Here is a 24,726-nt window from a genome sequence, read left to right on the forward strand (position 1 = left end):
CAGTTGCGCTGCACCATGCTTCGTTGTCTCCTTATGAAATGAGCAAAATAAATGACTTCTGCTTCTTACGAGTGTCCAGTGAAAATGGCACTAGATTGCCCTACTAAGAGGCTTGGTATTTAAGGCTTGCGATAGCAGCTTTGGGTGCAAGAGTTATTATGTTCAACTGGCGCAAAAGCCCACCTTGACCTTGAAACTCTTCTTGCTGTGAGAGCATTTAGGTTTGTGTTTAATTTTGCTGAGTGAAGTTCAACTTCAGACCAAGCAATGGTGCCCAAGTCCTTTCCTGGTGATCCAGTGTCCCACAGAGAATACCTTTAGTATAGTTTACTCTAAAATAATTGAAAGAGTGCAGTAAATCTAACAATTGCGCTACATTGGGTTTAAGAAGAAACTCTCCTGGTGCAAAATTGGCTTGTTATGTTTTTAGGAATTTACAGCGGCAACCCTCACCTTAAAGCAATGTCTACGTCTAAAGAGAAACGGGTCGCCCTAGGTCCAACTTTAAAGAATGGGGCTTTAAAAGTCGATGACCTCCCTCTGTCCAAAGGATAGGTTAAAGCCATTGAGTTTGGTGTGGCTAAGTGAAATCATTGATGCACAGGCCTCGCGGTCGTGTTTTTTTTTTGTTTTTTTTTTAAGTGCATTTTGCCCTGTCATTTCCAATGTGTATTTCAGAGGCTAAAAAACTTGAGGCCGAATGATGCAGCACCACGAAAAGCTCCGTGCACCATCTGGTCAAGGCTTAGATTAGAGCCAGCGAGTTTGGTACCGATAGGTCCAAGCACTGGTGTGCAGGCCTTAGGAGTGTTCTTTTCAAAGGCTATGTAAAGATGACATCGAAGGACTGGCTGTGACGTAACAGTCAAGTTATATTAGGCAGGCAACTAGATTCTGTAGGGCGGAAGAACTACAGGACAAGAACTGGGTTGTTCTTCATCACCTATTACAGATACACCTGTTGGTAACAATTGGGTGAAGTAAGAAAGCCGGCTACGGTGGAAACACAGCATAGCAAAGGCCTGAAATGATCATGCCTTTGATGGACAAATAAGAGAGCTCCGCACATGGAAACTCAGAGAGAGAAGAGGGCTTAGACTCCCTCCCAGATAGGAAAGGCAGTTTTGCAGGCAGACTCAAAGCTCATGAACAGCAGAGAACACTCACGTAGTCAGCAGGACTCGAACCTGCGCGGGAAAACCCAATGGATTTCTAGTCCATCGCCTTAACCTCTCGGCCATGACTACCACGTGCCGCAGGTCGATACTGCACAGCTCTGAAGCTGAAGAGCACCGACGCAACGCATGAAATGTCGAGTGAGAAAAGCTTGTCAGAAGTTGGATTCGAACCCACGCCTCTAGACGAGACTGCGACCTGAACGCAGCGCCTTGGTCCGCTCGGCCATCCCGACACGCTGCCGTGGGTGGCGGGGACCATGAGACCACGCCCCCTCTTTTTATGCAATGATGAGCGCTGCCTTTGAGCCCGAGTTGTCCATAAACTGACAGAACTCTAACATGCTACAGATCAAGAAACTTATCAACAATTCTTATCAGTGCACATGTTCTGGAAAAATCTTATGTGAGGGTAAGGCTATCATGTTATTTACATACTCCGAATATTAGCACAGAGTTACTGTGTAAGGTTCCCACAAGTGGCTATATTTCAAAACACTTTAAAACTCTTTATGACAGACGTGCGAACTTGCATAAAGCCTTTTCCTTACTCTGCAATGATGCGCCCGTGTGATGTTGAATCATTTTTGAAAACTGTCTCATTCTCACAATACAAATTCAGTGTATTGCAAGCATGCTTTGCATTGATTTTAGTGTTGAATCAAAGATGAGGAATAATACCCCTTCCTTGAAATATTTCAACATTTGCTTTTGAATTTGGGAAAAGAAAAGCATTTTATTCATTTTTACATAGCGCGCTAGGTGTTCAAATTTATATACCAGCGTCTGACGAGCTTTCGCTTTCAACGGAATAAAAAAGAAAATGGTATACATTTTGAAGCAGGAGTGAGACCTTTCTCTGGGACAGCTCATTTTTAAACAGCGTGCTGATCTCTTGCCAATAAAGTCATCAAATGAACTCTAAATTGATCAAAGGAAAATTGTAACAAATCAATAATGCCAATTGAGCAGAATGTGGACAAGAGGCAAACGTCGAAAGAATAACAAAGCAAGCTGCGGGAACTGGGCTCGTTGGTCTAGGTGTCTGATTCTTGCTTAGGGTGTGAGTGATCCCAGGTTCAATTGCTGGATGAGCTCTTTATCCGAACTTCTGATCCACAGTTGCGCTGCACCATGCTTCGTTGTCTCCTTATGAAATGAGCAAAATAAATGACTTCTGCTTCTTACGAGTGTCCAGTGAAAATGGCACTAGATTGCCCTACTAAGAGGCTTGGTATTTAAGGCTTGCGATAGCAGCTTTGGGTGCAAGAGTTATTATGTTCAACTGGCGCAAAAGCCCACCTTGACCTTGAAACTCTTCTTGCTGTGAGAGCATTTAGGTTTGTGTTTAATTTTGCTGAGTGAAGTTCAACTTCAGACCAAGCAATGGTGCCCAAGTCCTTTCCTGGTGATCCAGTGTCCCACAGAGAATACCTTTAGTATAGTTTACTCTAAAATAATTGAAAGAGTGCAGTAAATCTAACAATTGCGCTACATTGGGTTTAAGAAGAAACTCTCCTGGTGCAAAATTGGCTTGTTATGTTTTTAGGAATTTACAGCGGCAACCCTCACCTTAAAGCAATGTCTACGTCTAAAGAGAAACGGGTCGCCCTAGGTCCAACTTTAAAGAATGGGGCTTTAAAAGTCGATGACCTCCCTCTGTCCAAAGGATAGGTTAAAGCCATTGAGTTTGGTGTGGCTAAGTGAAATCATTGATGCACAGGCCTCGCGGTCGTGTTTTTTTTTTTTTTTTTTTTAAGTGCATTTTGCCCTGTCATTTCCAATGTGTATTTCAGAGGCTAAAAAACTTGAGGCCGAATGATGCAGCACCACGAAAAGCTCCGTGCACCATCTGGTCAAGGCTTAGATTAGAGCCAGCGAGTTTGGTACCGATAGGTCCAAGCACTGGTGTGCAGGCCTTAGGAGTGTTCTTTTCAAAGGCTATGTAAAGATGACATCGAAGGACTGGCTGTGACGTAACAGTCAAGTTATATTAGGCAGGCAACTAGATTCTGTAGGGCGGAAGAACTACAGGACAAGAACTGGGTTGTTCTTCATCACCTATTACAGATACACCTGTTGGTAACAATTGGGTGAAGTAAGAAAGCCGGCTACGGTGGAAACACAGCATAGCAAAGGCCTGAAATGATCATGCCTTTGATGGACAAATAAGAGAGCTCCGCACATGGAAACTCAGAGAGAGAAGAGGGCTTAGACTCCCTCCCAGATAGGAAAGGCAGTTTTGCAGGCAGACTCAAAGCTCATGAACAGCAGAGAACACTCACGTAGTCAGCAGGACTCGAACCTGCGCGGGAAAACCCAATGGATTTCTAGTCCATCGCCTTAACCTCTCGGCCATGACTACCACGTGCCGCAGGTCGATACTGCACAGCTCTGAAGCTGAAGAGCACCGACGCAACGCATGAAATGTCGAGTGAGAAAAGCTTGTCAGAAGTTGGATTCGAACCCACGCCTCTAGACGAGACTGCAACCTGAACGCAGCGCCTTGGTCCGCTCGGCCATCCCGACACGCTTCCGTGGGTGGCGGGGACCATGAGACCACGCCCCCTCTTTTTATGCAATGATGAGCGCTGCCTTTGAGCCCGAGTTGTCCATAAACTGACAGAACTCTAACATGCTACAGATCAAGAAACTTATCAACAATTCTTATCAGTGCACATGTTCTGGAAAAATCTTATGTGAGGGTAAGGCTATCATGTTATTTACATACTCCGAATATTAGCACAGAGTTACTGTGTAAGGTTCCCACAAGTGGCTATATTTCAAAACACTTTAAAACTCTTTATGACAGACGTGCGAACTTGCATAAAGCCTTTTCCTTACTCTGCAATGATGCGCCCGTGTGATGTTGAATCATTTTTGAAAACTGTCTCATTCTCACAATACAAATTCAGTGTATTGCAAGCATGCTTTGCATTGATTTTAGTGTTGAATCAAAGATGAGGAATAATACCCCTTCCTTGAAATATTTCAACATTTGCTTTTGAATTTGGGAAAAGAAAAGCATTTTATTCATTTTTACATAGCGCGCTAGGTGTTCAAATTTATATACCAGCGTCTGACGAGCTTTCGCTTTCAACGGAATAAAAAAGAAAATGGTATACATTTTGAAGCAGGAGTGAGACCTTTCTCTGGGACAGCTCATTTTTAAACAGCGTGCTGATCTCTTGCCAATAAAGTCATCAAATGAACTCTAAATTGATCAAAGGAAAATTGTAACAAATCAATAATGCCAATTGAGCAGAATGTGGACAAGAGGCAAACGTCGAAAGAATAACAAAGCAAGCTGCGGGAACTGGGCTCGTTGGTCTAGGTGTCTGATTCTTGCTTAGGGTGTGAGTGATCCCAGGTTCAATTGCTGGATGAGCTCTTTATCCGAACTTCTGATCCACAGTTGCGCTGCACCATGCTTCGTTGTCTCCTTATGAAATGAGCAAAATAAATGACTTCTGCTTCTTACGAGTGTCCAGTGAAAATGGCACTAGATTGCCCTACTAAGAGGCTTGGTATTTAAGGCTTGCGATAGCAGCTTTGGGTGCAAGAGTTATTATGTTCAACTGGCGCAAAAGCCCACCTTGACCTTGAAACTCTTCTTGCTGTGAGAGCATTTAGGTTTGTGTTTAATTTTGCTGAGTGAAGTTCAACTTCAGACCAAGCAATGGTGCCCAAGTCCTTTCCTGGTGATCCAGTGTCCCACAGAGAATACCTTTAGTATAGTTTACTCTAAAATAATTGAAAGAGTGCAGTAAATCTAACAATTGCGCTACATTGGGTTTAAGAAGAAACTCTCCTGGTGCAAAATTGGCTTGTTATGTTTTTAGGAATTTACAGCGGCAACCCTCACCTTAAAGCAATGTCTACGTCTAAAGAGAAACGGGTCGCCCTAGGTCCAACTTTAAAGAATGGGGCTTTAAAAGTCGATGACCTCCCTCTGTCCAAAGGATAGGTTAAAGCCATTGAGTTTGGTGTGGCTAAGTGAAATCATTGATGCACAGGCCTCGCGGTCGTGTTTTTTTTTTTTTTTTTTTTTAAGTGCATTTTGCCCTGTCATTTCCAATGTGTATTTCAGAGGCTAAAAAACTTGAGGCCGAATGATGCAGCACCACGAAAAGCTCTGTGCACCATCTGGTCAAGGCTTAGATTAGAGCCAGCGAGTTTGGTACCGTTAGGTCCAAGCACTGGTGTGCAGGCCTTAGGAGTGTTCTTTTCAAAGGCTATGTAAAGATGACATCGAAGGACTGGCTGTGACGTAACAGTCAAGTTATATTAGGCAGGCAACTAGATTCTGTAGGGCGGAAGAACTACAGGACAAGAACTGGGTTGTTCTTCATCACCTATTACAGATACACCTGTTGGTAACAATTGGGTGAAGTAAGAAAGCCGGCTACGGTGGAAACACAGCATAGCAAAGGCCTGAAATGATCATGCCTTTGATGGACAAATAAGAGAGCTCCGCACATGGAAACTCAGAGAGAGAAGAGGGCTTAGACTCCCTCCCAGATAGGAAAGGCAGTTTTGCAGGCAGACTCAAAGCTCATGAACAGCAGAGAACACTCACGTAGTCAGCAGGACTCGAACCTGCGCGGGAAAACCCAATGGATTTCTAGTCCATCGCCTTAACCTCTCGGCCATGACTACCACGTGCCGCAGGTCGATACTGCACAGCTCTGAAGCTGAAGAGCACCGACGCAACGCATGAAATGTCGAGTGAGAAAAGCTTGTCAGAAGTTGGATTCGAACCCACGCCTCTAGACGAGACTGCGACCTGAACGCAGCGCCTTGGTCCGCTCGGCCATCCCGACACGCTTCCGTGGGTGGCGGGGACCATGAGACCACGCCCCCTCTTTTTATGCAATGATGAGCGCTGCCTTTGAGCCCGAGTTGTCCATAAACTGACAGAACTCTAACATGCTACAGATCAAGAAACTTATCAACAATTCTTATCAGTGCACATGTTCTGGAAAAATCTTATGTGAGGGTAAGGCTATCATGTTATTTACATACTCCGAATATTAGCACAGAGTTACTGTGTAAGGTTCCCACAAGTGGCTATATTTCAAAACACTTTAAAACTCTTTATGACAGACGTGCGAACTTGCATAAAGCCTTTTCCTTACTCTGCAATGATGCGCCCGTGTGATGTTGAATCATTTTTGAAAACTGTCTCATTCTCACAATACAAATTCAGTGTATTGCAAGCATGCTTTGCATTGATTTTAGTGTTGAATCAAAGATGAGGAATAATACCCCTTCCTTGAAATATTTCAACATTTGCTTTTGAATTTGGGAAAAGAAAAGCATTTTATTCATTTTTACATAGCGCGCTAGGTGTTCAAATTTATATACCAGCGTCTGACGAGCTTTCGCTTTCAACGGAATAAAAAAGAAAATGGTATACATTTTGAAGCAGGAGTGAGACCTTTCTCTGGGACAGCTCATTTTTAAACAGCGTGCTGATCTCTTGCCAATAAAGTCATCAAATGAACTCTAAATTGATCAAAGGAAAATTGTAACAAATCAATAATGCCAATTGAGCAGAATGTGGACAAGAGGCAAACGTCGAAAGAATAACAAAGCAAGCTGCGGGAACTGGGCTCGTTGGTCTAGGTGTCTGATTCTTGCTTAGGGTGTGAGTGATCCCAGGTTCAACTGCTGGATGAGCTCTTTATCCGAACTTCTGATCCACAGTTGCGCTGCACCATGCTTCGTTGTCTCCTTATGAAATGAGCAAAATAAATGACTTCTGCTTCTTACGAGTGTCCAGTGAAAATGGCACTAGATTGCCCTACTAAGAGGCTTGGTATTTAAGGCTTGCGATAGCAGCTTTGGGTGCAAGAGTTATTATGTTCAACTGGCGCAAAAGCCCACCTTGACCTTGAAACTCTTCTTGCTGTGAGAGCATTTAGGTTTGTGTTTAATTTTGCTGAGTGAAGTTCAACTTCAGACCAAGCAATGGTGCCCAAGTCCTTTCCTGGTGATCCAGTGTCCCACAGAGAATACCTTTAGTATAGTTTACTCTAAAATAATTGAAAGAGTGCAGTAAATCTAACAATTGCGCTACATTGGGTTTAAGAAGAAACTCTCCTGGTGCAAAATTGGCTTGTTATGTTTTTAGGAATTTACAGCGGCAACCCTCACCTTAAAGCAATGTCTACGTCTAAAGAGAAACGGGTCGCCCTAGGTCCAACTTTAAAGAATGGGGCTTTAAAAGTCGATGACCTCCCTCTGTCCAAAGGATAGGTTAAAGCCATTGAGTTTGGTGTGGCTAAGTGAAATCATTGATGCACAGGCCTCGCGGTCGTGTTTTTTTTTTTTTTTTTTTTTAAGTGCATTTTGCCCTGTCATTTCCAATGTGTATTTCAGAGGCTAAAAAACTTGAGGCCGAATGATGCAGCACCACGAAAAGCTCCGTGCACCATCTGGTCAAGGCTTAGATTAGAGCCAGCGAGTTTGGTACCGATAGGTCCAAGCACTGGTGTGCAGGCCTTAGGAGTGTTCTTTTCAAAGGCTATGTAAAGATGACATCGAAGGACTGGCTGTGACGTAACAGTCAAGTTATATTAGGCAGGCAACTAGATTCTGTAGGGCGGAAGAACTACAGGACAAGAACTGGGTTGTTCTTCATCACCTATTACAGATACACCTGTTGGTAACAATTGGGTGAAGTAAGAAAGCCGGCTACGGTGGAAACACAGCATAGCAAAGGCCTGAAATGATTATGCCTTTGATGGACAAATAAGAGAGCTCCGCACATGGAAACTCAGAGAGAGAAGAGGGCTTAGACTCCCTCCCAGATAGGAAAGGCAGTTTTGCAGGCAGACTCAAAGCTCATGAACAGCAGAGAACACTCAAGTAGTCAGCAGGACTCGAACCTGCGCGGGAAAACCCAATGGATTTCTAGTCCATCGCCTTAACCTCTCGGCCATGACTACCACGTGCCGCAGGTCGATACTGCACAGCTCTGAAGCTGAAGAGCACCGACGCAACGCATGAAATGTCGAGTGAGAAAAGCTTGTCAGAAGAGGGATTCGAACCCACGCCTCTAGACGAGACTGCGACCTGAACGCAGCGCCTTGTTCCGCTCGGCCATCCTGACACGCTTCCGTGGGTGGCGGGGACCATGAGACCACGCCCCCTCTTTTTATGCAATGATGAGCGCTGCCTTTGAGCCCGAGTTGTCCATAAACTGACAGAACTCTAACATGCTACAGATCAAGAAACTTATCAACAATTCTTATCAGTGCACATGTTCTGGAAAAATCTTATGTGAGGGTAAGGCTATCATGTTATTTACATACTCCGAATATTAGCACAGAGTTACTGTGTAAGGTTCCCACAAGTGGCTATATTTCAAAACACTTTAAAACTCTTTATGACAGACGTGCGAACTTGCATAAAGCCTTTTCCTTACTCTGCAATGATGCGCCCGTGTGATGTTGAATCATTTTTGAAAACTGTCTCATTCTCACAATACAAATTCAGTGTATTGCAAGCATGCTTTGCATTGATTTTAGTGTTGAATCAAAGATGAGGAATAATACCCCTTCCTTGAAATATTTCAACATTTGCTTTTGAATTTGGGAAAAGAAAAGCATTTTATTCATTTTTACATAGCGCGCTAGGTGTTCAAATTTATATACCAGCGTCTGACGAGCTTTCGCTTTCAACGGAATAAAAAAGAAAATGGTATACATTTTGAAGCAGGAGTGAGACCTTTCTCTGGGACAGCTCATTTTTAAACAGCGTGCTGATCTCTTGCCAATAAAGTCATCAAATGAACTCTAAATTGATCAAAGGAAAATTGTAACAAATCAATAATGCCAATTGAGCAGAATGTGGACAAGAGGCAAACGTCGAAAGAATAACAAAGCAAGCTGCGGGAACTGGGCTCGTTGGTCTAGGTGTCTGATTCTTGCTTAGGGTGTGAGTGATCCCAGGTTCAACTGCTGGATGAGCTCTTTATCCGTACTTCTGATCCACAGTTGCGCTGCACCATGCTTCGTTGTCTCCTTATGAAATGAGCAAAATAAATGACTTCTGCTTCTTACGAGTGTCCAGTGAAAATGGCACTAGATTGCCCTACTAAAAGGCTTGGTATTTAAGGCTTGCGATAGTAGCTTTGGGTGCAAGAGTTATTATGTTCAACTGGCGCAAAAGCCCACCTTGACCTTGAAACTCTTCTTGCTGTGAGAGCATTTAGGTTTGTGTTTAATTTTGCTGAGTGAAGTTCAACTTCAGACCAAGCAATGGTGCCCAAGTCCTTTCCTGGTGATCCAGTGTCCCACAGAGAATACCTTTAGTATAGTTTACTCTAAAATAATTGAAAGAGTGCAGTAAATCTAACAATTGCGCTACATTGGGTTTAAGAAGAAACTCTCCTGGTGCAAAATTGGCTTGTTATGTTTCTAGGAATTTACAGCGGCAACCCTCACCTTAAAGCAATGTCTACGTCTAAAGAGAAACGGGTCGCCCTAGGTCCAACTTTAAAGAATGGGGCTTTAAAAGTCGATGACCTCCCTCTTTCCAAAGGATAGGTTAAAGCCATTGAGTTTGGTGTGGCTAAGTGAAATCATTGATGCACAGGCCTTGCGGTCGTGTTTTTTTTTTTTTTTTTTTTTTTAAGTGCATTTTGCCCTGTCATTTCCAATGTGTATTTCAGAGGCTAAAAAACTTGAGGCCGAATGATGCAGCACCACGAAAAGCTCCGTGCACCATCTGGTCAAGGCTTAGATTAGAGCCAGCGAGTTTGGTACCGATAGGTCCAAGCACTGGTGTGCAGGCCTTAGGATTGTTCTTTTCAAAGGCTATGTAAAGATGACATCGAAGGACTGGCTGTGACGTAACAGTCAAGTTATATTAGGCAGGCAACCAGATTCTGTAGGGCGGAAGAACTACAGGACAAGAACTGGGTTGTTCTTCATCACCTATTACAGATACACCTGTTGGTAACAATTAGGTGAAGTAAGAAAGCCGGCTACGGTGGAAACACAGCATAGCAAAGGCCTGAAATGATCATGCCTTTCATGGCCAAATAAGAGAGCTCCGCACATGGAAACTCAGAGAGAGAAGAGGGCTTAGACTCCCTCCCAGATAGGAAAGGCAGTTTTGCAGGCAGACTCAAAGCTCATGAACAGCAGAGAACACTCACGTAGCCAGCAGGACTCGAACATGCACGGGAAAACCCAATGGATTTCTAGTCCATCGCCTTAACCTCTCGGCCATGACTACCACGTGCCGCAGGTCGATACTGCACAGCTCTGAAGCTGAAGAGCACCGACGCAACGCATGAAATGTCGAGTGAGAAAAGCTTGTCAGAAGTGGGATCCCAACCCACGCCTCTAGACGAGACTGCGACCTGAACGCAGCGCCTTGGTCCGCTCGGCCATCCTGACACGCTTCCGTGGGTGGCGGGGACCACGAGACCACGCCCCCTCTTTTTATGCAATGATGAGCGCTGCCTTTGAGCCCGAGTTGTCCATAAACTGACAGAACTCTAACATGCTACAGATCAAGAAACTTATCAACAATTCTTATCAGTGCACATGTTCTGGAAAAATCTTATGTGAGGGTAAGGCTATCATGTTATTTACATACTCCGAATATTAGCACAGAGTTACTGTGTAAGGTTCCCACAAGTGGCTATATTTCAAAACACTTTAAAACTCTTTATGACAGACGTGCGAACTTGCATAAAGCCTTTTCCTTACTCTGCAATGATGCGCCCGTGTGATGTTGAATCATTTTTGAAAACTGTCTCATTCTCACAATACAAATTCAGTGTATTGCAAGCATGCTTTGCATTGATTTTAGTGTTGAATCAAAGATGTGGAATAATACCCGTTCCTTGAAATATTTCAACATTTGCTTTTGAATTTGGGAAAAGAAAAGCATTTTATTCATTTTTACATAGCGCGCTAGGTGTTCAAATTTATATACCAGCGTCTGACGAGCTTTCGCTTTCAACGGGATAAAAAAGAAAATGGTATACATTTTGAAGCAGGAGTGAGACCTTTCTCTGGGACAGCTCATTTTTAAACAGCGTGCTGATCTCTTGCCAATAAAGTCATCAAACGAACTCTAAATTGATCAAAGGAAAATTGTAACAAATCAATAATGCCAATTGAGCAGAATGTGGACAAGAGGCAAACCTCGAAAGAATAACAAAGCAAGCTGCGGGAACTGGGCTCGTTGGTCTAGGTGTCTGATTCTTGCTTAGGGTGTGAGTGAACCCAGGTTCAATTGCTGGATGAGCTCTTTATCCGTTCTTCTGATCCACAGTTGCGCTGCACCATGCTTCGTTGTCTCCTTATGAAATGAGCAAAATAAATGACTTCTGCTTCTTACGAGTGTCCAGTCAAAATGGCACTAGATTGCCCTACTAAGAGGCTTGGTATTTTAGGCTTGCGATAGTAGCTTTGGGTGCAAGAGTTATTATGTTCAACTGGCCCAAAAGCCCACCGTGACCTTGAAACTCTTCTTGCTGTGAGAGCATTTAGGTTTGTGTTTAATTTTGCTGAGTGAAGTTCAACTTCAGACCAAGCAATGGTGCCCAAGTCCTTTCCTGGTGATCCAGTGTCCCACAGAGAATACCTTTAGTATAGTTTACTCTAAAATAATTGAAAGAGTGCAGTAAATCTAACAATTGCGCTACATTGGGTTTAAGAAGAAACTCTCCTGGTGCAAAATTGGCTTGTTATGTTTTTAGGAATTTACAGCGGCAACCCTCACCTTAAAGCAATGTCTACGTCTAAAGAGAAACGGGTCGCCCTAGGTCCAACTTTAAAGAATGGGGCTTTAAAAGTCGATGACCTCCCTCTGTCCAAAGGATAGGTTAAAGCCATTGAGTTTGGTGTGGCTAAGTGAAATCATTGATGCACAGGCCTTGCGGTCGTGTTTTTGGTTTTTTTTTTGTTTTTTTTTTAAGTGCATTTTGCCCTGTCATTTCCAATGTGTATTTCAGAGGCTAAAAAACTTGAGGCCGAATGATGCAGCACCACGAAAAGCTCCTTGCACCATCTGGTCAAGGCTTAGATTAGAGCCAGCGAGTTTGGTACCGATAGGTCCAAGCACTGGTGTGCAGGCCTTAGGAGTGTTCTTTTCAAAGGCTATGTAAAGATGACATCGAAGGACTGGCTGTGACGTAACAGTCAAGTTATATTAGGCAGGCAACCAGATTCTGTAGGGCGGAAGAACTACAGGACAAGAACTGGGTTGTTCTTCATCACCTATTACAGATACACCTGTTGGTAACAATTGGGTGAAGTAAGAAAGCTGGCTACGGTGGAAACACAGCATAGCAAAGGCCTGAAATGATCGTGCCTTTGATGGACAAATAAGAGAGCTCCGCACATGGAAACTCAGAGAGAGAAGAGGGCTTAGACTCCCTCCCAGATAGGAAAGGCAGTTTTGCAGGCAGACTCAAAGCTCATGAACAGCAGAGAACACTCACGTAGTCAGCAGGACTCGAACCTGCGCGGGAAAACCCAATGGATTTCTAGTCCATCGCCTTAACCTCTCGGCCATGACTACCACGTGCCGCAGGTCGATACTGCACAGCTCTGAAGCTGGAGATCTCCGACGCAATGCATGAAATGTCCAGTGAGAAAAGCTTGTCAGAAGTGGGATTCGAACCCACGCCTCTAGACGAGACTGCGACCTGAACGCAGCACCTTGGTCCGCTCGGCCATCCTGACACGCTTCGGTGGGTGGCGGGGACCATGAGACCATGCCCCCTCTTTTTATGCAATGATGAGCGCTGCCTTTGAGCCCGAGTTGTCCATAAACTGACAGAACTCTAACATGCTACAGATCAAGAAACTTATCAACAATTCTTATCAGTGCACATGTTCTGGAAAAATCTTATGTAAGGGTAAGGCTATCATGTTATTTACATACTCCGAATATTAGCACAGAGTTACTGTGTAAGGTTCCCACAAGTGGCTATATTTCAAAACACTTTAAAACTCTTTATGACAGACGTGCGAACTTGCATAAAGCCTTTTCCTTACTCTGCAATGATGCGCCCGTGTGATGTTGAATCATTTTTGAAAACTGTCTCATTCTCACAATACAAATTCAGTGTATTGCAAGCATGCTTTGCATTGATTTTAGTGTTGAATCAAAGATGAGGAATAATACCCCTTCCTTGAAATATTTCAACATTTGCTTTTGAATTTGGGAAAAGAAAAGCATTTTATTCATTTTTACATAGCGCGCTAGGTGTTCCAATTTATATACCAGCGTCTGACGAGCTTTCGCTTTCAACGGGATAAAAAAGAAAATGGTATACATTTTGAAGCAGGAGTGAGACCTTTCTCTGGGACAGCTCATTTTTAAACAGCGTGCTGATCTCTTGCCAATAAAGTCATCAAACGAACTCTAAATTGATCAAAGGGAAATTGTAACAAATCAATAATGCCAATTGAGCAGAATGTGGACAAGAGGCAAACGTCGAAAGAATAACAAAGCAAGCTGCGGGAACTGGGCTCGTTGGTCTAGGTGTCTGATTCTTGCTTAGGGTGTGAGTGATCCCAGGTTCAATTGCTGGATGAGCTCTTTATCCGTACTTCTGATCCACAGTTGCGCTGCACCATGCTTCGTTGTCTCCTTATGAAATGAGCAAAATAAATGACTTCTGCTTCTTACGAGTGTCCAGTCAAAATGGCACTAGATTGCCCTACTAAGAGGCTTGGTATTTTAGGCTTGCGATAGTAGCTTTGGGTGCAAGAGTTATTATGTTCAACTGGCCCAAAAGCCCACCTTGACCTTGAAACTCTTCTTGCTGTGAGAGCATTTAGGTTTGTGTTTAATTTTGCTGAGTGAAGTTCAACTTCAGACCAAGCAATGGTGCCCAAGTCCTTTCCTGGTGATCCAGTGTCCCACAGAGAATACCTTTAGTATAGTTTACTCTAAAATAATTGAAAGAGTGCAGTAAATCTAACAATTGCGCTACATTGGGTTTAAGAAGAAACTCTCCTGGTGCAAAATTGGCTTGTTATGTTTTTAGGAATTTACAGCGGCAACCCTCACCTTAAAGCAATGTCTACGTCTAAAGAGAAACGGGTCGCCCTAGGTCCAACTTTAAAGAATGGGGCTTTAAAAGTCGATGACCTCCCTCTGTCCAAAGGATAGGTTAAAGCCATTGAGTTTGGTGTGGCTAAGTGAAATCATTGATGCACAGGCCTTGCGGTCGTGTTTTTGGTTTTTTTTTTGTTTTTTTTTTAAGTGCATTTTGCCCTGTCATTTCCAATGTGTATTTCAGAGGCTAAAAAACTTGAGGCCGAATGATGCAGCACCACGAAAAGCTCCTTGCACCATCTGGTCAAGGCTTAGATTAGAGCCAGCGAGTTTGGTACCGATAGGTCCAAGCACTGGTGTGCAGGCCTTAGGAGTGTTCTTTTCAAAGGCTATGTAAAGATGACATCGAAGGACTGGCTGTGACGTAACAGTCAAGTTATATTAGGCAGGCAACCAGATTCTGTAGGGCGGAAGAACTACAGGACAAGAACTGGGTTGTTCTTCATCACCTATTACAGATACACCTGTTGGTAACAATTGGGTGAAGTAAGAAAGCTGGCTACGGTGGAAACACAGCATAGCAAAGGCCTGAAATGATCGTGCCTTTGATGGACAAATAAGAGAGCTCCGCACATGGAAACTCAGAGAGAGAAGAGGGCTTAGACTCCCTCCCAGATAGGAAAGGCAGTTTTGCAGGCAGACTCAAAGCTCATGAACAGCAGAGAACACTCACGTAGTCAGCAGGACTCGAACCTGCGCGGGAAAACCCAATGGATTTCTAGTCCATCGCCTTAACCTCTCGGCCATGACTACCACGTGCCGCAGGTCGATACTGCACAGCTCTGAAGCTGGAGATCTCCGACGCAATGCATGAAATGTCCAGTGAGAAAAGCTTGTCAGAAGTGGGATTCGAACCCACGCCTCTAGACGAGACTGCGACCTGAACGCAGCACCTTGGTCCGCTCGGCCATCCTGACACGCTTCGGTGGGTGGCGGGGACCATGAGACCATGCCCCCTCTTTTTATGCAATGATGAGCGCTGCCTTTGAGCCCGAGTTGTCCATAAACTGACAGAACTCTAACATGCTACAGATCAAGAAACTTATCAACAATTCTTATCAGTGCACATGTTCTGGAAAAATCTTATGTAAGGGTAAGGCTATCATGTTATTTACATACTCCGAATATTAGCACAGAGTTACTGTGTAAGGTTCCCACAAGTGGCTATATTTCAAAACACTTTAAAACTCTTTATGACAGACGTGCGAACTTGCATAAAGCCTTTTCCTTACTCTGCAATGATGCGCCCGTGTGATGTTGAATCATTTTTGAAAACTGTCTCATTCTCACAATACAAATTCAGTGTATTGCAAGCATGCTTTGCATTGATTTTAGTGTTGAATCAAAGATGAGGAATAATACCCCTTCCTTGAAATATTTCAACATTTGCTTTTGAATTTGGGAAAAGAAAAGCATTTTATTCATTTTTACATAGCGCGCTAGGTGTTCCAATTTATATACCAGCGTCTGACGAGCTTTCGCTTTCAACGGGATAAAAAAGAAAATGGTATACATTTTGAAGCAGGAGTGAGACCTTTCTCTGGGACAGCTCATTTTTAAACAGCGTGCTGATCTCTTGCCAATAAAGTCATCAAACGAACTCTAAATTGATCAAAGGGAAATTGTAACAAATCAATAATGCCAATTGAGCAGAATGTGGACAAGAGGCAAACGTCGAAAGAATAACAAAGCAAGCTGCGGGAACTGGGCTCGTTGGTCTAGGTGTCTGATTCTTGCTTAGGGTGTGAGTGATCCCAGGTTCAATTGCTGGATGAGCTCTTTATCCGTACTTCTGATCCACAGTTGCGCTGCACCATGCTTCGTTGTCTCCTTATGAAATGAGCAAAATAAATGACTTCTGCTTCTTACGAGTGTCCAGTCAAAATGGCACTAGATTGCCCTACTAAGAGGCTTGGTATTTTAGGCTTGCGATAGTAGCTTTGGGTGCAAGAGTTATTATGTTCAACTGGCCCAAAAGCCCACCTTGACCTTGAAACTCTTCTTGCTGTGAGAGCATTTAGGTTTGTGTTTAATTTTGCTGAGTGAAGTTCAACTTCAGACCAAGCAATGGTGCCCAAGTCCTTTCCTGGTGATCCAGTGTCCCACAGAGAATACCTTTAGTATAGTTTACTCTAAAATAATTGAAAGAGTGCAGTAAATCTAACAATTGCGCTACATTGGGTTTAAGAAGAAACTCTCCTGGTGCAAAATTGGCTTGTTATGTTTTTAGGAATTTACAGCGGCAACCCTCACCTTAAAGCAATGTCTACGTCGAAAGAGAAACGGGTCGCCCTAGGTCCAACTTTAAAGAATGGGGCTTTAAAAGTCGATGACCTCCCTCTGTCCAAAGGATAGGTTAAAGCCATTGAGTTTGGTGTGGCTAAGTGAAATCATTGATGCACAGGCCTTGCGGTCGTGTTTTTTTTTTGTTGTTGTTTTTTTTAAGTGCATTTTGCCCTGTCATTTCCAATGTGTATTTCAGAGGCTAAAAAAATTGAGGCCGAATGATGCAGCACCACGAAAAGCTCCGTGCACCATCTGGTCAAGGCTTAGATTAGAGCCAGCGAGTTTGGTACCGATAGGTCCAAGCACTGGTGTGCAGGCCTTAGGAGTGTTCTTTTCAAAGGCTATGTAAAGATGACATCGAAGGACTGGCTGTGACGTAACAGTCAAGTTATATTAGGCAGGCAACCAGATTCTGTAGGGCGGAAGAACTACAGGACAAGAACTGGGTTGTTCTTCATCACCTATTACAGATACACCTGTTGGTAACAATTGGGTGAAGTAAGAAAGCCGGCTACGGTGGAAACACAGCATAGCAAAGGCCTGAAATGATCATGCCTTTGATGGACAAATAAGAGAGCTCCGCACATGGAAACTCAGAGAGAGAAGAGGGCTTAGACTCCCTCCCAGATAGGAAAGGCAGTTTTGCAGGCAGACTCAAAGCTCATGAACAGCAGAGAACACTCACGTAGTCAGCAGGACTCGAACCTGCGCGGGAAAACCCAATGGATTTCTAGTCCATCGCCTTAACCTCTCGGCCATGACTACCACGTGCCGCAGGTCGATACTGCACAGCTCTGAAGCTGGAGATCTCCGACGCAACGCATGAAATGTCCAGTGAGAAAAGCTTGTCAGAAGTGGGATTCGAAACCACGCCTCTAGACGAGACTGCAACCTGAACGCAGCACCTTGGTCCGCTCGGCCATCCTGACATGCTTCCGTGGGTGGCGGGGACCATGAGACCACGCCCCCTCTTTTTATGCAATGATGAGCGCTGCCTTTGAGCCCGAGTTGTCCATAAACTGACAGAACTCTAACATGCTACAGATCAAGAAACTTATCAACAATTCTTATCAGTGCACATGTTCTGGAAAAATCTTATGTGAGGGTAAGGCTATCATGTTATTTACATACTCCGAATATTAGCACAGAGTTACTGTGTAAGGTTCCCACAAGTGGCTATATTTCAAAACACTTTAAAACTCTTTATGACAGACGTGCGAACTTGCATAAACCCTTTTCCTTACTCTGCAATGATGCGCCCGTGTGATGTTGAATCATTTTTGAAAACTGTCTCATTCTCACAATACAAATTCAGTGTATTGCAAGCATGCTTTGCATTGATTTTAGTGTTGAATCAAAGATGAGGAATAATACCCGTTCCTTGAAATATTTCAACATTTGCTTTTGAATTTGGGAAAAGAAAAGCATTTTATTCATTTTTACATAGCGCGCTAGGTGTTCAAATTTATATACCAGCGTCTGACGAGCTTTCGCTTTCAACGGGATAAAAAAGAAAATGGTATACATTTTGAACCAGGAGTGAGACCTTTCTCTGGGACAGCTCATTTTTAAACAGCGTGCTGATCTCTTGCCAATAAAGTCATCAAACGAACTCTAAATTAATCAAAGGGAAATTGTAACAAATCAATAATGCCAATTGAGCAGAATGTGGACAAGAGGCAAACGTCGAAAGAATAACAAAGCAAGCTGCGGGAACTGGGCTCGTTGGTCTAGGTGTCTGATTCTTGCTTAGGGTGTGAGTGATCCCAGGTTCAATTGCTGGATGAGCTCTTTATCCGTACTTCTGATCCACAGTTGCGCTGCACCATGCTTCGTTGTCTCCTTATGAAATGAGCAAAATAAATGACTTCTGCTTCTTACGAGTGTCCAGTCAAAATGGCACTAGATTGCCCTACTAAGAGGCTTGGTATTTTAGGCTTGCGATAGTAGCTTTGGGTGCAAGAGTTATTATGTTCAACTGGCCCAAAAGCCCACCTTGACCTTGAAACTCTTCTTGCTGTGAGAGCATTTAGGTTTGTGTTTAATTTTGCTGAGTGAAGTTCAACTTCAGACCAAGCAATGGTGCCCAAGTCCTTTCCTGGTGATCCAGTGTCCCACAGAGAATACCTTTAGTATAGTTTACTCTAAAATAATTGAAAGAGTGCAGTAAATCTAACAATTGCGCTACATTGGGTTTAAGAAGAAACTCTCCTGGTGCAAAATTGGCTTGTTATGTTTTTAGGAATTTACAGCGGCAACCCTCACCTTAAAGCAATGTCTACGTCGAAAGAGAAACGGGTCGCCCTAGGTCCAACTTTAAAGAATGGGGCTTTAAAAGTCGATGACCTCCCTCTGTCCAAAGGATAGGTTAAAGCCATTGAGTTTGGTGTGGCTAAGTGAAATCATTGATGCACAGGCCTTGCGGTCGTGTTTTTTTTTTGTTGTTGTTTTTTTTAAGTGCATTTTGCCCTGTCATTTCCAATGTGTATTTCAGAGGCTAAAAAAGTTGAGGCCGAATGATGCAGCACCACGAAAAGCTCCGTGCACCATCTGGTCAAGGCTTAGATTAGAGCCAGCGAGTTTGGTACCGATAGGTCCAAGCACTGGTGTGCAGGCCTTAGGAGTGTTCTTTTCAAAGGCTATGTAAAGATGACATCGAAGGACTGGCTGTGACGTAACAGTCAAGTTATATTAGGCAGGCAACCAGATTCTGTAGGGCGGAAGAACTACAGGACAAGAACTGGGTTGTTCTTCATCACCTATTACAGATACACCTGTTGGTAACAATTGGGTGAAGTAAGAAAGCCGGCTACGGTGGAAACACAGCATAGCAAAGGCCTGAAATGATCATGCCTTTGATGGACAAATAAGAGAGCTCCGCACATGGAAACTCAGAGAGAGAAGAGGGCTTAGACTCCCTCCCAGATAGGAAAGGCAGTTTTGCAGGCAGACTCAAAGCTCATGAACAGCAGAGAACACTCACGTAGTCAGCAGGACTCGAACCTGCGCGGGAAAACCCAATGGATTTCTAGTCCATCGCCTTAACCTCTCGGCCATGACTACCACGTGCCGCAGGTCGATACTGCACAGCTCTGAAGCTGGAGATCTCCGACGCAACGCATGAAATGTCCAGTGAGAAAAGCTTGTCAGAAGTGGGATTCGAAACCACGCCTCTAGACGAGACTGCAACCTGAACGCAGCACCTTGGTCCGCTCGGCCATCCTGACACGCTTCCGTGGGTGGCGGGGACCATGAGACCACGCCCCCTCTTTTTATGCAATGATGAGCGCTGCCTTTGAGCCCGAGTTGTCCATAAACTGACAGAACTCTAACATGCTACAGATCAAGAAACTTATCAACAATTCTTATCAGTGCACATGTTCTGGAAAAATCTTATGTGAGGGTAAGGCTATCATGTTATTTACATACTCCGAATATTAGCACAGAGTTACTGTGTAAGGTTCCCACAAGTGGCTATATTTCAAAACACTTTAAAACTCTTTATGACAGACGTGCGAACTTGCATAAAGCCTTTTCCTTACTCTGCAATGATGTGCCCGTGTGATGTTGAATCATTTTTGAAAACTGTCTCATTCTCACAATACAAATTCAGTGTATTGCAAGCATGCTTTGCATTGATTTTAGTGTTGAATCAAAGATGAGGAATAATACCCGTTCCTTGAAATATTTCAACATTTGCTTTTGAATTTGGGAAAAGAAAAGCATTTTATTCATTTTTACATAGCGCGCTAGGTGTTCCAATTTATATACCAGCGTCTGACGAGCTTTCGCTTTCAACGGGATAAAAAAGAAAATGGTATACATTTTGAACCAGGAGTGAGACCTTTCTCTGGGACAGCTCATTTTTAAACAGCGTGCTGATCTCTTGCCAATAAAGTCATCAAACGAACTCTAAATTGATCAAAGGGAAATTGTAACAAATCAATAATGCCAATTGAGCAGAATGTGGACAAGAGGCAAACGTCGAAAGAATAACAAAGCAAGCTGCGGGAACTGGGCTCGTTGGTCTAGGTGTCTGATTCTTGCTTAGGGTGTGAGTGATCCCAGGTTCAATTGCTGGATGAGCTCTTTATCCGTACTTCTGATCCACAGTTGCGCTGCACCATGCTTCGTTGTCTCCTTATGAAATGAGCAAAATAAATGACTTCTGCTTCTTACGAGTGTCCAGTCAAAATGGCACTAGATTGCCCTACTAAGAGGCTTGGTATTTTAGGCTTGCGATAGTAGCTTTGGGTGCAAGAGTTATTATGTTCAACTGGCCCAAAAGCCCACCTTGACCTTGAAACTCTTCTTGCTGTGAGAGCATTTAGGTTTGTGTTTAATTTTGCTGAGTGAAGTTCAACTTCAGACCAAGCAATGGTGCCCAAGTCCTTTCCTGGTGATCCAGTGTCCCACAGAGAATACCTTTAGTATAGTTTACTCTAAAATAATTGAAAGAGTGCAGTAAATCTAACAATTGCGCTACATTGGGTTTAAGAAGAAACTCTCCTGGTGCAAAATTGGCTTGTTATGTTTTTAGGAATTTACAGCGGCAACCCTCACCTTAAAGCAATGTCTACGTCTAAAGAGAAACGGGTCGCCCTAGGTCCAACTTTAAAGAATGGGGCTTTAAAAGTCGATGACCTCCCTCTGTCCAAAGGATAGGTTAAAGCCATTGAGTTTGGTGTGGCTAAGTGAAATCATTGATGCACAGGCCTTGCGGTCGTGTTTTTGGTTTTTTTTTTGGTTTTTTTTTAAGTGCATTTTGCCCTGTCATTTCCAATGTGTATTTCAGAGGCTAAAAAAGTTGAGGCCGAATGATGCAGCACCACGAAAAGGTCCGTGCACCATCTGGTCAAGGCTTAGATTAGAGCCAGCGAGTTTGGTACCGATAGGTCCAAGCACTGGTGTGCAGGCCTTAGGAGTGTTCTTTTCAAAGGCTATGTAAAGATGACATCGAAGGACTGGCTGTGACGTAACAGTCAAGTTATATTAGGCAGGCAACCAGATTCTGTAGGGCGGAAGAACTACAGGACAAGAACTGGGTTGTTCTTCATCACCTATTACAGATACACCTGTTGGTAACAATTGGGTGAAGTAAGAAAGCCGGCTACGGTGGAAACACAGCATAGCAAAGGCCTGAAATGATCATGCCTTTGATGGACAAATAAGAGAGCTCCGCACATGGAAACTCAGAGAGAGAAGAGGGCTTAGACTCCCTCCCAGATAGGAAAGGCAGTTTTGCAGGCAGACTCAAAGCTCATGAACAGCAGAGAACACTCACGTAGTCAGCAGGACTCGAACCTGCGCGGGAAAACCCAATGGATTTCTAGTCCATCGCCTTAACCTCTCGGCCATGACTACCACGTGCCGCAGGTCGATACTGCACAGCTCTGAAGCTGGAGATCTCCGACGCAACGCATGAAATGTCCAGTGAGAAAAGCTTGTCAGAAGTGGGATTCGAACCCACGCCTCTAGACGAGACTGCGACCTGAACGCAGCACCTTGGTCCGCTCGGCCATCCTGACACGCTTCCATGGGTGGCGGGGACCACGAGACCACGCCCCCTCTTTTTATGCAATGATGAGCGCTGCCTTTGAGCCCGAGTTGTCCATAAACTGACAGAACTCTAACATGCTACAGATCAAGAAACTTATCAACAATTCTTATCAGTGCACATGTTCTGGAAAAATCTTATGTGAGGGTAAGGCTATCATGTTATTTACATACTCCGAATATTAGCACAGAGTTACTGTGTAAGGTTCCCACAAGTGGCTATATTTCAAAACACTTTAAAACTCTTTATGACAGACGTGCGAACTTGCATAAAGCCTTTTCCTTACTCTGCAATGATGCGCCCGTGTGATGTTGAATCATTTTTGAAAACTGTCTCATTCTCACAATACAAATTCAGTGTATTGCAAGCATGCTTTGCATTGATTTTAGTGTTGAATCAAAGATGAGGAATAATACCCGTTCCTTGAAATATTTCAACATTTGCTTTTGAATTTGGGAAAAGAAAAGCATTTTATTCATTTTTACATAGCGCGCTAGGTGTTCCAATTTATATACCAGCGTCTGACGAGCTTTCGCTTTCAACGGAATAAAAAAGAAAATGGTATACATTTTGAAGCAGGAGTGAGACCTTTCTCTGGGACAGCTCATTTTTAAACAGCGTGCTGATCTCTTGCCAATAAAGTCATCAAACGAACTCTAAATTGATCAAAGGGAAATTGTAACAAATCAATAATGCCAATTGAGCAGAATGTGGACAAGAGGCAAACGTCGAAAGAATAACAAAGCAAGCTGCGGGAACTGGGCTCGTTGGTCTAGGTGTCTGATTCTTGCTTAGGGTGTGAGTGATCCCAGGTTCAATTGCTGGATGAGCTCTTTATCCGTACTTCTGATCCACAGTTGCGCTGCACCATGCTTCGTTGTCTCCTTATGAAATGAGCAAAATAAATGACTTCTGCTTCTTACGAGTGTCCAGTCAAAATGGCACTAGATTGCCCTACTAAGAGGCTTGGTATTTTAGGCTTGCGATAGTAGCTTTGGGTGCAAGAGTTATTATGTTCAACTGGCCCAAAAGCCCACCTTGACCTTGAAACTCTTCTTGCTGTGAGAGCATTTAGGTTTGTGTTTAATTTTGCTGAGTGAAGTTCAACTTCAGACCAAGCAATGGTGCCCAAGTCCTTTCCTGGTGATCCAGTGTCCCACAGAGAATACCTTTAGTATAGTTTACTCTAAAATAATTGAAAGAGTGCAGTAAATCTAACAATTGCGCTACATTGGGTTTAAGAAGAAACTCTCCTGGTGCAAAATTGGCTTGTTATGTTTTTAGGAATTTACAGCGGCAACCCTCACCTTAAAGCAATGTCTACGTCTAAAGAGAAACGGGTCGCCCTAGGTCCAACTTTAAAGAATGGGGCTTTAAAAGTCGATGACCTCCCTCTGTCCAAAGGATAGGTTAAAGCCATGGAGTTTGGTGTGGCTAAGTGAAATCATTGATGCACAGGCCTTGCGGTCGTGTTTTTTTTTTTTTGTTGTTTTTTTAAAGTGCATTTTGCCCTGTCATTTCCAATGTGTATTTCAGAGGCTAAAAAACTTGAGGCCGAATGATGCAGCACCACGAAAAGCTCCGTGCACCATCTGGTCAAGGCTTAGATTAGAGCCAGCGAGTTTGGTACCGATAGGTCCAAGCACTGGTGTGCAGGCCTTAGGAGTGTTCTTTTCAAAGGCTATGTAAAGATGACATCGAAGGACTGGCTGTGACGTAACAGTCAAGTTATATTAGGCAGGCAACTAGATTCTGTAGGGCGGAAGAACTACAGGACAAGAACTGGGTTGTTCTTCATCACCTATTACAGATACACCTGTTGGTAACAATTGGGTGAAGTAAGAAAGCCGGCTACGGTGGAAACACAGCATAGCAAAGGCCTGAAATGATCATGCCTTTGATTGACAAATAAGAGAGCTCCGCACATGGAAACTCAGAGAGAGAAGAGGGCTTAGACTCCCTCCCAGATAGGAAAGGCAGTTTTGCAGGCAGACTCAAAGCTCATGAACAGCAGAGAACACTCACGTAGTCAGCAGGACTCGAACCTGCGCGGGAAAACCCAATGGATTTCTAGTCCATCGCCTTAACCTCTCGGCCATGACTACCACGTGCCGCAGGTCGATACTGCACAGCTCTGAAGCTGGAGATCTCCGACGCAACGCATGAAATGTCCAGTGAGAAAAGCTTGTCAGAAGTGGGATTCGAACCCACGCCTCTAGACGAGACTGCGACCTGAACGCAGCGCCTTGGTCCGCTCGGCCATCCTGACACGCTTCCGTGGGTGGCGGGGACCACGAGACCACGCCCCCTCTTTTTATGCAATGATGAGCGCTGCCTTTGAGCCCGAGTTGTCCATAAACTGACAGAACTCTAACATGCTACAGATCAAGAAACTTATCAACAATTCTTATCAGTGCACATGTTCTGGAAAAATCTTATGTGAGGGTAAGGCTATCATGTTATTTACATACTCCGAATATTAGCACAGAGTTACTGTGTAAGGTTCCCACAAGTGGCTATATTTCAAAACACTTTAAAACTCTTTATGACAGACGTGCGAACTTGCATAAAGCCTTTTCCTTACTCTGCAATGATGCGCCCGTGTGATGT

General features: G+C 43.8%; 18 non-coding genes across 18 annotated transcripts; all 18 read right to left on the reverse strand.

The window, feature by feature from the left end:
- Positions 1-1,166: 1,166 nt before the first annotated feature.
- trnas-aga (transfer RNA serine (anticodon AGA)) lies at positions 1,167-1,247 on the reverse strand. The gene has a single exon. It is a non-coding gene; the product is annotated as a tRNA-Ser (tRNA).
- An 81-nt stretch (positions 1,248-1,328) lies between these two features.
- trnal-cag (transfer RNA leucine (anticodon CAG)) lies at positions 1,329-1,411 on the reverse strand. Its single transcript has one exon. It is a non-coding gene; the product is annotated as a tRNA-Leu (tRNA).
- A 2,048-nt stretch (positions 1,412-3,459) lies between these two features.
- trnas-aga (transfer RNA serine (anticodon AGA)) lies at positions 3,460-3,540 on the reverse strand. The gene has a single exon. It is a non-coding gene; the product is annotated as a tRNA-Ser (tRNA).
- Positions 3,541-5,753: 2,213 nt separating this feature from the next.
- On the reverse strand, positions 5,754-5,834 carry trnas-aga (transfer RNA serine (anticodon AGA)). Its single transcript has one exon. It is a non-coding gene; the product is annotated as a tRNA-Ser (tRNA).
- An 81-nt stretch (positions 5,835-5,915) lies between these two features.
- On the reverse strand, positions 5,916-5,998 carry trnal-cag (transfer RNA leucine (anticodon CAG)). Its single transcript has one exon. It is a non-coding gene; the product is annotated as a tRNA-Leu (tRNA).
- A 2,049-nt stretch (positions 5,999-8,047) lies between these two features.
- trnas-aga (transfer RNA serine (anticodon AGA)) lies at positions 8,048-8,128 on the reverse strand. Its single transcript has one exon. It is a non-coding gene; the product is annotated as a tRNA-Ser (tRNA).
- An 81-nt stretch (positions 8,129-8,209) lies between these two features.
- trnal-cag (transfer RNA leucine (anticodon CAG)) lies at positions 8,210-8,292 on the reverse strand. The gene has a single exon. It is a non-coding gene; the product is annotated as a tRNA-Leu (tRNA).
- A 2,051-nt stretch (positions 8,293-10,343) lies between these two features.
- On the reverse strand, positions 10,344-10,424 carry trnas-aga (transfer RNA serine (anticodon AGA)). The gene has a single exon. It is a non-coding gene; the product is annotated as a tRNA-Ser (tRNA).
- Positions 10,425-12,644: 2,220 nt separating this feature from the next.
- Positions 12,645-12,725, reverse strand: trnas-aga (transfer RNA serine (anticodon AGA)). Its single transcript has one exon. It is a non-coding gene; the product is annotated as a tRNA-Ser (tRNA).
- An 81-nt stretch (positions 12,726-12,806) lies between these two features.
- trnal-cag (transfer RNA leucine (anticodon CAG)) lies at positions 12,807-12,889 on the reverse strand. The gene has a single exon. It is a non-coding gene; the product is annotated as a tRNA-Leu (tRNA).
- A 2,056-nt stretch (positions 12,890-14,945) lies between these two features.
- trnas-aga (transfer RNA serine (anticodon AGA)) lies at positions 14,946-15,026 on the reverse strand. Its single transcript has one exon. It is a non-coding gene; the product is annotated as a tRNA-Ser (tRNA).
- Positions 15,027-15,107: 81 nt separating this feature from the next.
- On the reverse strand, positions 15,108-15,190 carry trnal-cag (transfer RNA leucine (anticodon CAG)). Its single transcript has one exon. It is a non-coding gene; the product is annotated as a tRNA-Leu (tRNA).
- Positions 15,191-17,243: 2,053 nt separating this feature from the next.
- On the reverse strand, positions 17,244-17,324 carry trnas-aga (transfer RNA serine (anticodon AGA)). Its single transcript has one exon. It is a non-coding gene; the product is annotated as a tRNA-Ser (tRNA).
- A 2,217-nt stretch (positions 17,325-19,541) lies between these two features.
- On the reverse strand, positions 19,542-19,622 carry trnas-aga (transfer RNA serine (anticodon AGA)). The gene has a single exon. It is a non-coding gene; the product is annotated as a tRNA-Ser (tRNA).
- A 2,220-nt stretch (positions 19,623-21,842) lies between these two features.
- Positions 21,843-21,923, reverse strand: trnas-aga (transfer RNA serine (anticodon AGA)). Its single transcript has one exon. It is a non-coding gene; the product is annotated as a tRNA-Ser (tRNA).
- Positions 21,924-22,004: 81 nt separating this feature from the next.
- trnal-cag (transfer RNA leucine (anticodon CAG)) lies at positions 22,005-22,087 on the reverse strand. Its single transcript has one exon. It is a non-coding gene; the product is annotated as a tRNA-Leu (tRNA).
- A 2,053-nt stretch (positions 22,088-24,140) lies between these two features.
- Positions 24,141-24,221, reverse strand: trnas-aga (transfer RNA serine (anticodon AGA)). Its single transcript has one exon. It is a non-coding gene; the product is annotated as a tRNA-Ser (tRNA).
- An 81-nt stretch (positions 24,222-24,302) lies between these two features.
- trnal-cag (transfer RNA leucine (anticodon CAG)) lies at positions 24,303-24,385 on the reverse strand. Its single transcript has one exon. It is a non-coding gene; the product is annotated as a tRNA-Leu (tRNA).
- Between the last annotated feature and the right edge of the window lie 341 nt (positions 24,386-24,726).

This window comes from Electrophorus electricus, chromosome 19 (assembly GCF_041902795.1).
Source record: "Electrophorus electricus isolate QZ-2024a chromosome 19, ASM4190279v1, whole genome shotgun sequence".
Classification (NCBI taxonomy): domain Eukaryota; kingdom Metazoa; phylum Chordata; class Actinopteri; order Gymnotiformes; family Gymnotidae; genus Electrophorus; species Electrophorus electricus.